This window comes from Notothenia rossii (assembly GCF_949606895.1).
Source record: "Notothenia rossii genome assembly, chromosome: 7".
Taxonomy (NCBI): Eukaryota; Metazoa; Chordata; class Actinopteri; order Perciformes; family Nototheniidae; genus Notothenia; species Notothenia rossii.
The window spans coordinates 33,422,075-33,432,517 of record NC_136905.1 but is presented as its reverse complement, the minus strand read 5'-3'; the positions used below and the strand labels follow the sequence as shown (position 1 = coordinate 33,432,517).

At 38.5% G+C, this 10,443-nt stretch overlaps 2 long non-coding RNA genes across 7 annotated transcripts; one reads left to right on the top strand and one right to left on the bottom strand.

Annotated features, from left to right (window-relative positions):
* The first annotated feature begins 325 nt into the window (after window positions 1–325).
* Window positions 326–6,407, top strand: LOC307046221. 6 transcript variants are annotated; one of them, XR_013810089.1, is made up of 10 exons: window positions 326–605; window positions 842–960; window positions 1,039–1,345; window positions 1,446–1,516; window positions 1,732–1,790; window positions 1,998–2,037; window positions 2,118–2,185; window positions 2,275–2,364; window positions 2,499–5,123; window positions 5,413–6,407. It is a non-coding gene; the product is annotated as an uncharacterized lncRNA (long non-coding RNA). The 6 variants fall into 6 exon arrangements; XR_013810090.1 differs by having other exon boundaries at window positions 2,275–5,123; XR_013810091.1 differs by having other exon boundaries at window positions 2,118–2,364.
* LOC307046222 lies at window positions 2,631–9,752 on the bottom strand. The gene is made up of 2 exons (XR_013810095.1): window positions 6,945–9,752; window positions 2,631–6,862 (listed from the first exon to the last, which is right to left on the bottom strand). It is a non-coding gene; the product is annotated as an uncharacterized lncRNA (long non-coding RNA).
* Between the last annotated feature and the right edge of the window lie 691 nt (window positions 9,753–10,443).

The following is a 10,443-nucleotide window of genomic DNA, read 5'->3' as shown; positions in this document are numbered from 1 at the left end:
AGCTTTTCCAGAAGGCGCTTAGATTACTGGACGACAGAGTTGGTGCCGTATGTACGGTGGCTGGGAAGTGCAATGGACAATTACAAAGTGTGAAACACTTTAACAAAGCTTGAGACAAATTTACATTTTATAAAACAAAATTACATTAGCAAAAACACTTTTACCAAGGATAAAACAATTTAACATTAACAAAAACAAATTAACAAAATGCAAAACACTTTAACATTTCCCGAAACACTTTAAAATTTCCCGAAACACATTAACATTTCCCGAAACACATTTACAAACCAGAATCAAACCGGAAAGGGAATGTACATCATACCGGAAGTGACGTGACGTGACGTGACCATAGGACGTGACTTGATTGGCTCAAATTTAAATTTGTTTTGGCGGAAAGACCGAAGGTGCGAGTGTGTTTCATATACAGTCTATGGTGTGTTTACGTTCAGTAAACATGTTTTGTCCGTTTTGTGGAAACAACCTGGGACAAGTGACACGGTTTTGCCTTTCGTGTGGAGGATCTCTGGAGTGTTTAAAGGACACGGACCAGACGGGTGTACCAAGCGCACAGGGGACATCGAAACAACCGGAAAATGCGAAACAAAGTAAGTGTAGTATTGCGCTAGCTTTGTGATGCTAATGTAAGACATGCAGTAAATAAAAGTTCAATCACAGTTTCATATCAGTCAAATACCAATCCATGTCTTAACAGAATAGCAACGCATTGAGCTAATATGCTAGTTTTTATTTTTAGGTTTTCCGTAAACCTTAATGCACACTTGCTTTTGCTGATTGTTGGAGCTGCTAATTTTTATATTTTTATTGGAACTATTCATACCAGCAGAACAACCAGGCCGATCCTATAAACTTTTCATGGAGTAAAGAAACTCAAAGTCAAAAGGGAAACAGTCTTTTAACTGTGGGAAAGGAAGACTTAAACAAGAAAAGAGACGAGTCCAGGTAAGCTGCATTTATCGTTTCATAGAAATCTCAGTGTCTCTGTGTGTGTCATTACTTATATCTCTGCTATTTTACTAGATAAACATAGGAATCATGTCGCCACAAGGAGTTGATTTAAAGCCTCGGAGAGGGAAAACACTCCCGTTGTTTACAGACCCGGAGGTAGCAGCACCTGCTATACTGGAACGAGCTGTCCAGAAAATGAAAGCCTTTAACAAGGACATGGATGAAGGACCGTACGTCCTTTTGTATCCAGACTGCTCAGAGGTTGTCAATGTGCCTGGTTCAGAAAAGCCATTCACATTGGCAGAATATAAAAAGGACCTAGGAAAGGCATATGCCAGGATCACCCTTTTCATTTGCCTTGAAAAACATTTTAGAGGAGGTTTGTGGATGTTATTATTCAATATTTTAATTGTTTACATGTTAACATCCTTTACTGCAGCATACATAATAATGTGTTGAACGTTTTGCTTTTACTACAGGGGATGATACCTCAGACTCTGATTCGGATATTGTCATCACATCTGTGATGACAATATCTGTGGTGACTGTGGTGCGTAAATGATTTTATTTTAATGTTCATTTATTTATTTTTCATATACATTTGATTTTAAGCAGGAAATCTATATTCTGGTAAATATTTTAGAAGAACCAACTTCGCAGTTACAATTACTATCAGAAACACTCACAACGTTTCACTGTTGATAGACATATGTGGTAAGGGAACAATAATGGAAGCTGTTGATAATTGTACACTTTTACTCTCAGGTATTTGAATTTGAACCACGAAACAAAAGTACTCCAAAACACAAACCGGAAAATTAAGGGTAAGTTTGTACTTATTTTTACACAGCATTTTCTCTGGTGAACATGGATACAAAAATACCATACATGTCATGTTTAATCTAATTTCAAACAAAAATAATCTGTTATTTATAAATCTTATGGTTCCTCCTACCTCTAAATGTTACTTAAAACTCAACTATACCCTGTATCATGAAGTTAATCATTTTATCAATTTTATCATGTTTCAGGAAGGCACTTGGACATTCATCCACAACTCAGCCTGGACAGGTATTGAGGCAGATTGTGGAAGCCTGATGTTTCTAATGTTCAGTGTTGTTTTGTTACAGACATTTGTATTTGTATTTTAGATAGTAATATCTGATACTGAGGATATGGGTACACCCAAAACAAATACAGACAAGACTACTTGCTACAGGTAAGTACAAATGTTAGTAACTCACTTACACGAGAAAGACATTTTTGTTTGTAAGATGTTTTAACATGGGAATGATCACTTCCTAACAGTACATACACAGACCTGTATGCACCATGTGTTGAAGAAGAGGACGAAGAGCTGGTTGCAGTCAACATGACGAGTTTATTGGACACTGAAATGTAAACGGACAGCTATTACAGTGGCATTACATTTTTTTTCTCTGTACAATATTTCTGGTACAACATTTTTTTTTTTAACTGTTTGTGCACTCTCTGGAATATCCACTAATAAGGTCACTTTTTTTCCTTTACAGGGAGGAGATGAACATTACATTACTGTTGGAGATTTGGAGGATGTTTAAAACCAACCTCGTCTCCGCGTGTCGTTTGATAAGCTGGGTAAATTTGTAAAAAGGAAGGGATTAAGAAACACCAGAATGCAAGTGAAACAATAATCTTGTTTTAATGATACAAGGTAACAATACAAATACAAAGGAATCACGAAGCACTCTGCAGAGTACTCCGGGCTCAGGTTCTACCACGTGTGAGACAGGTCTCAGGAACGGCCGGTCAAAAACAAGAGCGCGAACCAAAGGAAAACACAGGCTTTCATACTAAAACACAGGAGGAGGTGTGTGCGTGCTTTCCCCCAGAGGTCATCTTATTGGGAGAGACCAACACATGGCCTGTCGCACCCAATCAGTGCGACACAGCAGAAGAAACCCGGAAACAAAAAGTCTCTTTCAGTTTGACGAAGACCAGACACCTTTTGGTGTCTGGTACGAACCTGCTCTAAACAACAAGTTTCCTTATCTTATTTCACATCTTGCAGCCAGCACACACACATCCCCTTTATGGCCCTTTGTCCCTGAGTCCATCCTCCCCCCTTCAGGTTACCACACACAAGTTAAAAGTATGTTTTAAGATATAGTTGTTATAGTTGGCTAAATATACGTAATACATGTAAATCACTTTCATATCAATAATAATGAAGAACACATTACCTATGCTCTTAAGCAGTATTAGAGATGTTTTTCAAATAGTCAAACTTCACACAGGCCTAATATAGAGAACACACTCATTTGTCCTACCGCCTTTCCATTTGTTTGAGCTATCGTTCACATCTTTACTTCAAATAAAAGGTTTCACATTGTATATTTCCAGCTTCCTTTACACATACTGTTATTATTAATACAAAGTAATTAACCACACACATCTATTGAAAACAAGTAGATTTCCCTGATAATTGACATGCTGAAAATGCTCTCTCGTCCCTATCATAAAAGCTGCTTCCATTTCATATAGAGTAATAAAACATGTTTAAGCTAATTTCTCCACAATGTTTGTAGCCATTTAGTACCCACACATGAAAGAATAAGAACAGAGGTATAGTTGAACGGTAATCATGTAGCACATATATTTACTGCAATGAAAACACACATATTTGCCCCAAGCATGTGTAACGCACACTCTTCTTTTATGAGGGAAACATTCCAGAGTCTTGGAGCTATCCCCAAATTAGGATGTCCCTTGCTCCCATCCTTCTCTAAACACAAAGACTTCACCTCAATATATTGGGGAGGGAAAATATACTTTGTCCCTTCAAATTTAACACACATGAATATATATACCAGATTTAACTTTCCTGCCATAACACGTTACTTTAATACTTCAAATAATTCAAATAATCCTTCATTACCTGCCATTATTGCTAACCTCTCACAGCCTATTGATCATGGAAGAGTCAGCCGGTTCAACATTTCAAGGGCTAATGTTTGGGATGGAGCAATAAGAGGTTTCAAGCGTACATCGTATTCAGAAAACTGTGACATGCTGGTAAAATTCACTGATGATGCTGGTGTTTTCGAAGAAGGAATTGACTCAGGTGGTCCCAGGAGAGAGTTGTTATCTCTACTGATGAAGCATCTGAAAGACCGGCCCATTTTTGATGGGCCAGACGGACGCCGCTTCTTGGTACAATGCAAATGGTATGCATACGGTTAGAAGTGTACAAATACAATTGTTAATGATCATTAACCATATATATCACATGACATATGATTTGTTGCTTGAACAATTTTTCCAAAACGTTGAGTTTCATTACAGTACATTAAAGTATATAATAAATAATGTTTTAATTTTGCAATATGAATACATTTATTCACAGCTGTTAGGGAGGATGAATACTACTTGGCAGGAAAGATGATTGCAGTGTCAGTTGTGCATGGAGGTCCAGGGCCACATTTCCTGTCAGAAGATCTTGTACATTAACTTGCAGGCCAGCCTTCATTCAAAGCAACAGTTGATTTAATAACTGATGAAGACGTAGGGAAAGCTTTACAAGAGGTGAGAATTGCATACAGCAACAGTGTGGTAGGGTGGATTATTATGTAGTTCCTGCAGTGTTTTGAGACATCTTTACTTTACCTTTATCACATACACCGAATTGGCTTCATTTTTTGTTTTGTGATCAGAATCAGAACACCCTTATTAGTCCCACAGAGGGGACGTTTACATTGTTGGAGCAGAATAGAGCCAAAGACAGCTTAATGTTACCTAAGAAGAATGATAAAAAACTAGTAAAGATACACAAACACAATTTACAAAAAACACATCCTGTAATAGAGGATTTAGCAGCCAGGTATATATTGCACAAGGATAGTAGTAATAGTAATATATAAATCTTGCAATGGAACAAAAATGGCAAGAATATACAGTACATGCAGTTATTGACTGGATTGTTTATGTCCATTTTATAATCTTCAGATTGAGAATGCTGTCTCAGTGGATGCCTTGCGAGAAATGACCATGAGACACAGCACAATGTTACAGACAGCAGGTTGTCTGAGACATGTGGCTTCTGTTGAAGGAAAGAATGATATTGTGTCAGACTACCTCCAGTGGTACATTATTGGCCGAAACTCCTCTGTAATTGACAGGTAAGATCATATTTGTATTCATGTGATTTTTTTTAAATGTATGTAAGAATGTTTTGTTTAAAATGCCTCATGGTCCCCCTCTTTGGTTTATTCTATGTTTATCTGTTAGCAATTAGTCAGTGTCAAAATGTGTGCCTGTGTAGTATAACTGATATGGGACGTCCGTCTCTCCTTTCCCTGTCTGTCTTGTGCCAATCTTTAAGTGCTCATGCCACCCCCCCCTTGTTTTAGGTATTAGGTTATTTAAATGTGACTTTGTGATGAAACATTTTTTTTGTTCACTCTTCAGATTCAAGGAGGGTCTTTCAGCCCTTCAGTTTTTAAACGCACTACAGCAGCACCCTACTCTGCTGGCCCCGGTCCTGTGCCACTCTGAAAAGCGACTTACTGCTCTGGAACTTGAGTGACTCTTCAAGCCTGACCTCAGTCCACCAGGGAGTAACAGGAGGCTTAGGGAAAGTCAAACTTTGGGCTACTGGGCAGACTATCTCCTCGATTGTGAAGGTTTGTAAATCGCTGTTTTTATAACTATTTCAGGAAACACATTGCCAAAATGTATCTGAACATGTTTTCTTTGCAGAAAGCCAGACTGCTGTGTCTTTGGAGGATGTTTTGATGTTTGCGACTGAGCTGACTTCACTTCCCCCATCTGGATTTGAACCATCGCCAGGAATAGAGTTCCTTGATGACTCTCCATTCCCAATGTCAAACACATGTTCCAACACATTGAAACTACCACTCCTTGACGCATACAATGTGTTTAAGTCCCAAATGGACTTTGGAATGCAAAATTCTCCAGGATTTGGCTCTTTTTAAGTCATGTGACTGGATGACCCATAGAGTACAGACTCTATGAAGGTTGTTCCTAGAGTAAACACTCTATGAAGGTTGTTCATATAGTCGTTGTTAGATGTGAACGTGTTTTTTTTTTCTCACAGCTCATGTTGTCCATTTAGTTTGGGACAAAATCAAAGTATTGTTCTATACCTATACCATTTTTATAAATACTCTGAACTTTGCTATACATATTTCACATTGCCACCCATAGCTTCTTTGTTGTAAATCAGTCATTCATTCTCAGGTTTCCAGTGAGTCCACATGGTTGAAATAATACTTATACAGAAGTGTTCTTTCTGTACACAATTACGCACACAACATAACCTTGTTTGTGCTTGCTAATTGGAGCGTTGTTTGTTGTTATTCCAGTTATATTTTATAATGATTAAGATATTTATGTTATGACTATGCTGTGATTTGGTGCTGTATAAATGACATTGAAACAAATATGGTGATTGGCTGGAAACAATGTTCATTTCAAAATGCTGTTTTTCTTCAAAAATCTATGGGAATATCTTTTTTCTAAATAGGACCAGTCTTCAGATGAACAGGTACCATAATCATTTGGATACATCACAGGGGAAAGAGTAAATGCAGTCTGACAAACCATGAAACCAAGCATTGTTGAGCCCTGAAATCTGATTTGGAGTGGTGAAACAGTGCTACTGTACTTCTGAATACCTTTTCGATTACTTTATAACTGAGCATATTCTTTCAGCTTCATTTACAGTTCTGATGCAGTCTCCCAGTTCTCTGGCTTCTGTAGGTCATTGCGCTCCATAGCAAAGTCCAAGTACTCCTGCATGTTTTGGTCCCCACATGGAGCTATTGACAGGCTTGTCTCAGGAACAGCATCCAATTCTGCCTGTTCAATCTCAAATCCACAGTCCCTGGAATCAAATCTATGTTAAATAGAAGACATAGTATTCATTTACATTTAAGATAAAAACACAAAGAAGTATCAATCCATCACCAATGTATTACCTGTGTGGCAAGTAGTACAGTTCATTGGGCACTCCTCCTGGACATGATGCTGTTCTGGAAGGGCGAATCCTGTGACTGTTCCACAGTCTCACACACTCATCCGAGTCCTTCTGAATAACATCAACGAAGCAGAATCTCAGAAGGCACTGATGCTCGTGACTCCCGTTGAAGTATCCAGCATCTCGGAGGTCTGCAAATAGCTCCATCCAGAACTGAGACCTATAGAAATTGATATATTTTCATGTGAATTATTAAGCAATATACAACAATTCTACAAATTACATTAAAAGGTTACCAGTAAAATCAACAACAAATCATTGAGTGTCTATTTCATAATTTATTTGCTTCACAACCTATAGAGCCTAGGTCCCCTCAGGGGCTGCTGTTCAATCCAAAACCCACGCTTAGATGTTCACAGTTTCTAACTTTATTTCTGCCAAAAAGAAGTTCTAAAGAAAGGCCTTGTATAGTCTGGGTCATAGACTACAGGCTATATATTATATCTATTCAGTGGCGGCCGGCCCATAGGGGCGCTAGGGACGCCGCCCCACCTCTTCCCACATACAACATTTTTTTTTTATAAATATATTAAATAAAAAAAAATATATATATATATTTCAAAAATATATATATTTTATATTTTTATTTTTAATGAACAAGGTAAATATCATACAATTGGTATCAGTAAAATGTATAATCTACAATAAAATCTTGTTTAAAATTGTGTTACGATGTCTAAAGTTACTGATAAGTCACATGTTTCCTGCCTGGCCTTGCCCTTGGCATTAGTTTATCATTACGGGGCGCTGCCCCCGAGCCACACAGCAGCAACCAGCACGTTGCAAAACTCTCAATAGTAAACTGTGCCGCCGAAACATAATTTCAGCCAATCAGCGCCGTCAAATATTTTGGTCACGAGAGCGCTCACGTAGGCGCCCACGTTGCTTACGTGCGTTGACGTGAGTTGTTTTTTAGACTCGTGAGGAACTGGGGTAGTATCTATAGCAGGGGTGGGGAACCTTTTTCCTCTCAAGGACCATTTCAATTTTTTCAACATCCTCCGAGGGCCGTACAAATTGTTGACCTCTGCTTTAAAAAAACAAAAAAAACACAGCCCATTAATTGGGCCTTTCTTTCATGCTGTGCAAAGAAAAAGCAACCTCTTAATCCAGATATCTCACCATGACTCGCGCATGCATGCACGTGCACGGTGTGGCATGACCACCACAACAGAAAGATATGGACACAAGATGTGTGCAAATGTATTTAGTTTCATATCCATGTGGACACGATTTAAGTGGGGGGGTACCTCACACCCTCTAGGGGGGTACGGGGGGCATGCTCCCCCGGGAAGATTTGTTTTTAAATGTTTAAGTTAAAAGCATCAATCTGGTGCACTTTGAGAGCAACATGAAGAGATCTATGGATACATCTCTCAACATCCATATGAAACAGAACTGTAAGCAGATTTTATTTTTCTTTATGGATATTTTACAAATCACTCCCCTTTCAAACTGTATTCTTCTTTATTAATAAGAACTTTGTTTTACTGTCATACAGAATTTTATACCTGTTTACTTTATTCTCTTATTTTTTTATAACTATAATGATCATATCAATGATAATAATAATAATACATTACATTTATAAAGCGCTTTTCCTGGTGCTCAAAGCGCTTACAAGCAAGTAAAACAAAATAACAACAGATAAATAAAGATAAAATAAATAAAGATGATGATAAAGATGTGCCTTTACCTCACTGGTTGGAGAAAAAGCCTAACCAGATGCTAATAACAACAAAGTTATTGACTGTATGGTCAGTATGACAGATGAACAGATCGCCCACTGGGCTTTCAACTAAAGACACAGCCACGCAAAAACTGCGGCATGTATTGTGTACGGCTCCTTATGGGTACTGCAATTTCTCAAGTGCCGGAGCGGCGTTCTGGCGTTCCGGTGCTCTCTGTCAAAACTGCACCCCTGTCAGACACGTCAGGCTCGTGTTGTGTTCAAGGACCCTAATCTTGGACAGGAAAAACAGGCACTCGCTTTTTTTTTTTTTTTGCGGTCTATATTTCTTCAATTTTTTTATTTTTTGCGTGTGTTTATAAATTACCTCGAGGGCCGTACCAAATGGTCTCGCGGGCCGTATACGGCCCGGAGGCCGGAGGTTCCCCACCCCTGATCTATAGTAACGCAGTGTAGGCGGAGCCGTGGAGTCATCTTCAATGAGCTCCCCGGAAAAACAACACAGCCGTTAGCTCTTAGCTCTCAGAGCTCACAGCTCTTCATATCTGTTCAGAAACTAGACAAAAGTTAAACAAGTACAAACCACATACTGTCTGTGTCATGGCGAATACAATCGCTGGTTTATTTATGTCTGTATAGGCCGTTGTTGTGAGTGTGGACGGCCGGAGCATTTACAACGTTAGCTTAGCCAAATCTCCATTAGAAAACACGCATTTTAAAAGGTTTTTCGCCTGCCGTCTGTCTGCAGATTTGTCAAAGCCTTAATTCATGGTTTTTACTATCCGGTATCAGTATGTTGTTACTTCGGCATCATTTTGAAACGTGTATTACAATTAAATCACGGTCAAATATGTTCATCTTGTTGTAGTTGTAGCCCCCTTGACAGCGATTCTCTCTCTAGTTTAGACTGCGGTCAAGCCAGCCTCCACTCGGAAAAACCTACTCAAGCCAGCCCTCACGTGATATTGCGGTGCGCGAATATCCTATGCATTACGGTAGAGTCAAAAAATCCTCTCTCTGTGTTTAAATGAGAATAAAACAAAAACTTTCCAGTATCAAAGACTCATTTCACTTCAGGGTGATAGCAGGACATCCCATCTAGTCACTCAGAAAAAATCAGGAAATTCTGATATACAGTTTCAAAATAAAAGACCTTTGGGGACAGGGATGATAGCTCATATATGAGACTTCAAAGGTATTTTATTTTGAAACTGTACATCAGAATGTCCTGATTTTTTCTGAGTGACGACATGGGTTGTCCTGCTATCACCCTGGAGTGAGATGGATCTATGATACTGGACAGTCTTTGTTTTATTCTCATCCAAAAACAGGGATGATAGCTCATATATGAGACTTCAAAGGTCTTTTATTTTGAAACTCTACATCAGAATGTCCTGATTTTTTCTGAGTGGCTAGATGGGGTGTCCTGCTATCACCCTGAAGTGAAATGAGTCTTTGATACTGGACAGTTTTTGTTTTATTCTCATCTAAACACAGAGGGATGATTTATTTTTTACTCTACCGTAATGCATAGGACAGGGCTATTCAACTAAACATTCAGTTGGGCCAGATTTTATAACTACAAAATTCGGCTGGGCCAGACATTCAGCGGCCTGTAAAAAGCGGGTAGTGACACATTTTAAACCAACACATATTACTGCGATGAAAAACATGCAATTTTTATTCATTGTTCATCTAACAAAAGGTAGGTCAAAAAGTGCATAAAAACACAACAAATTAGCATTAATTT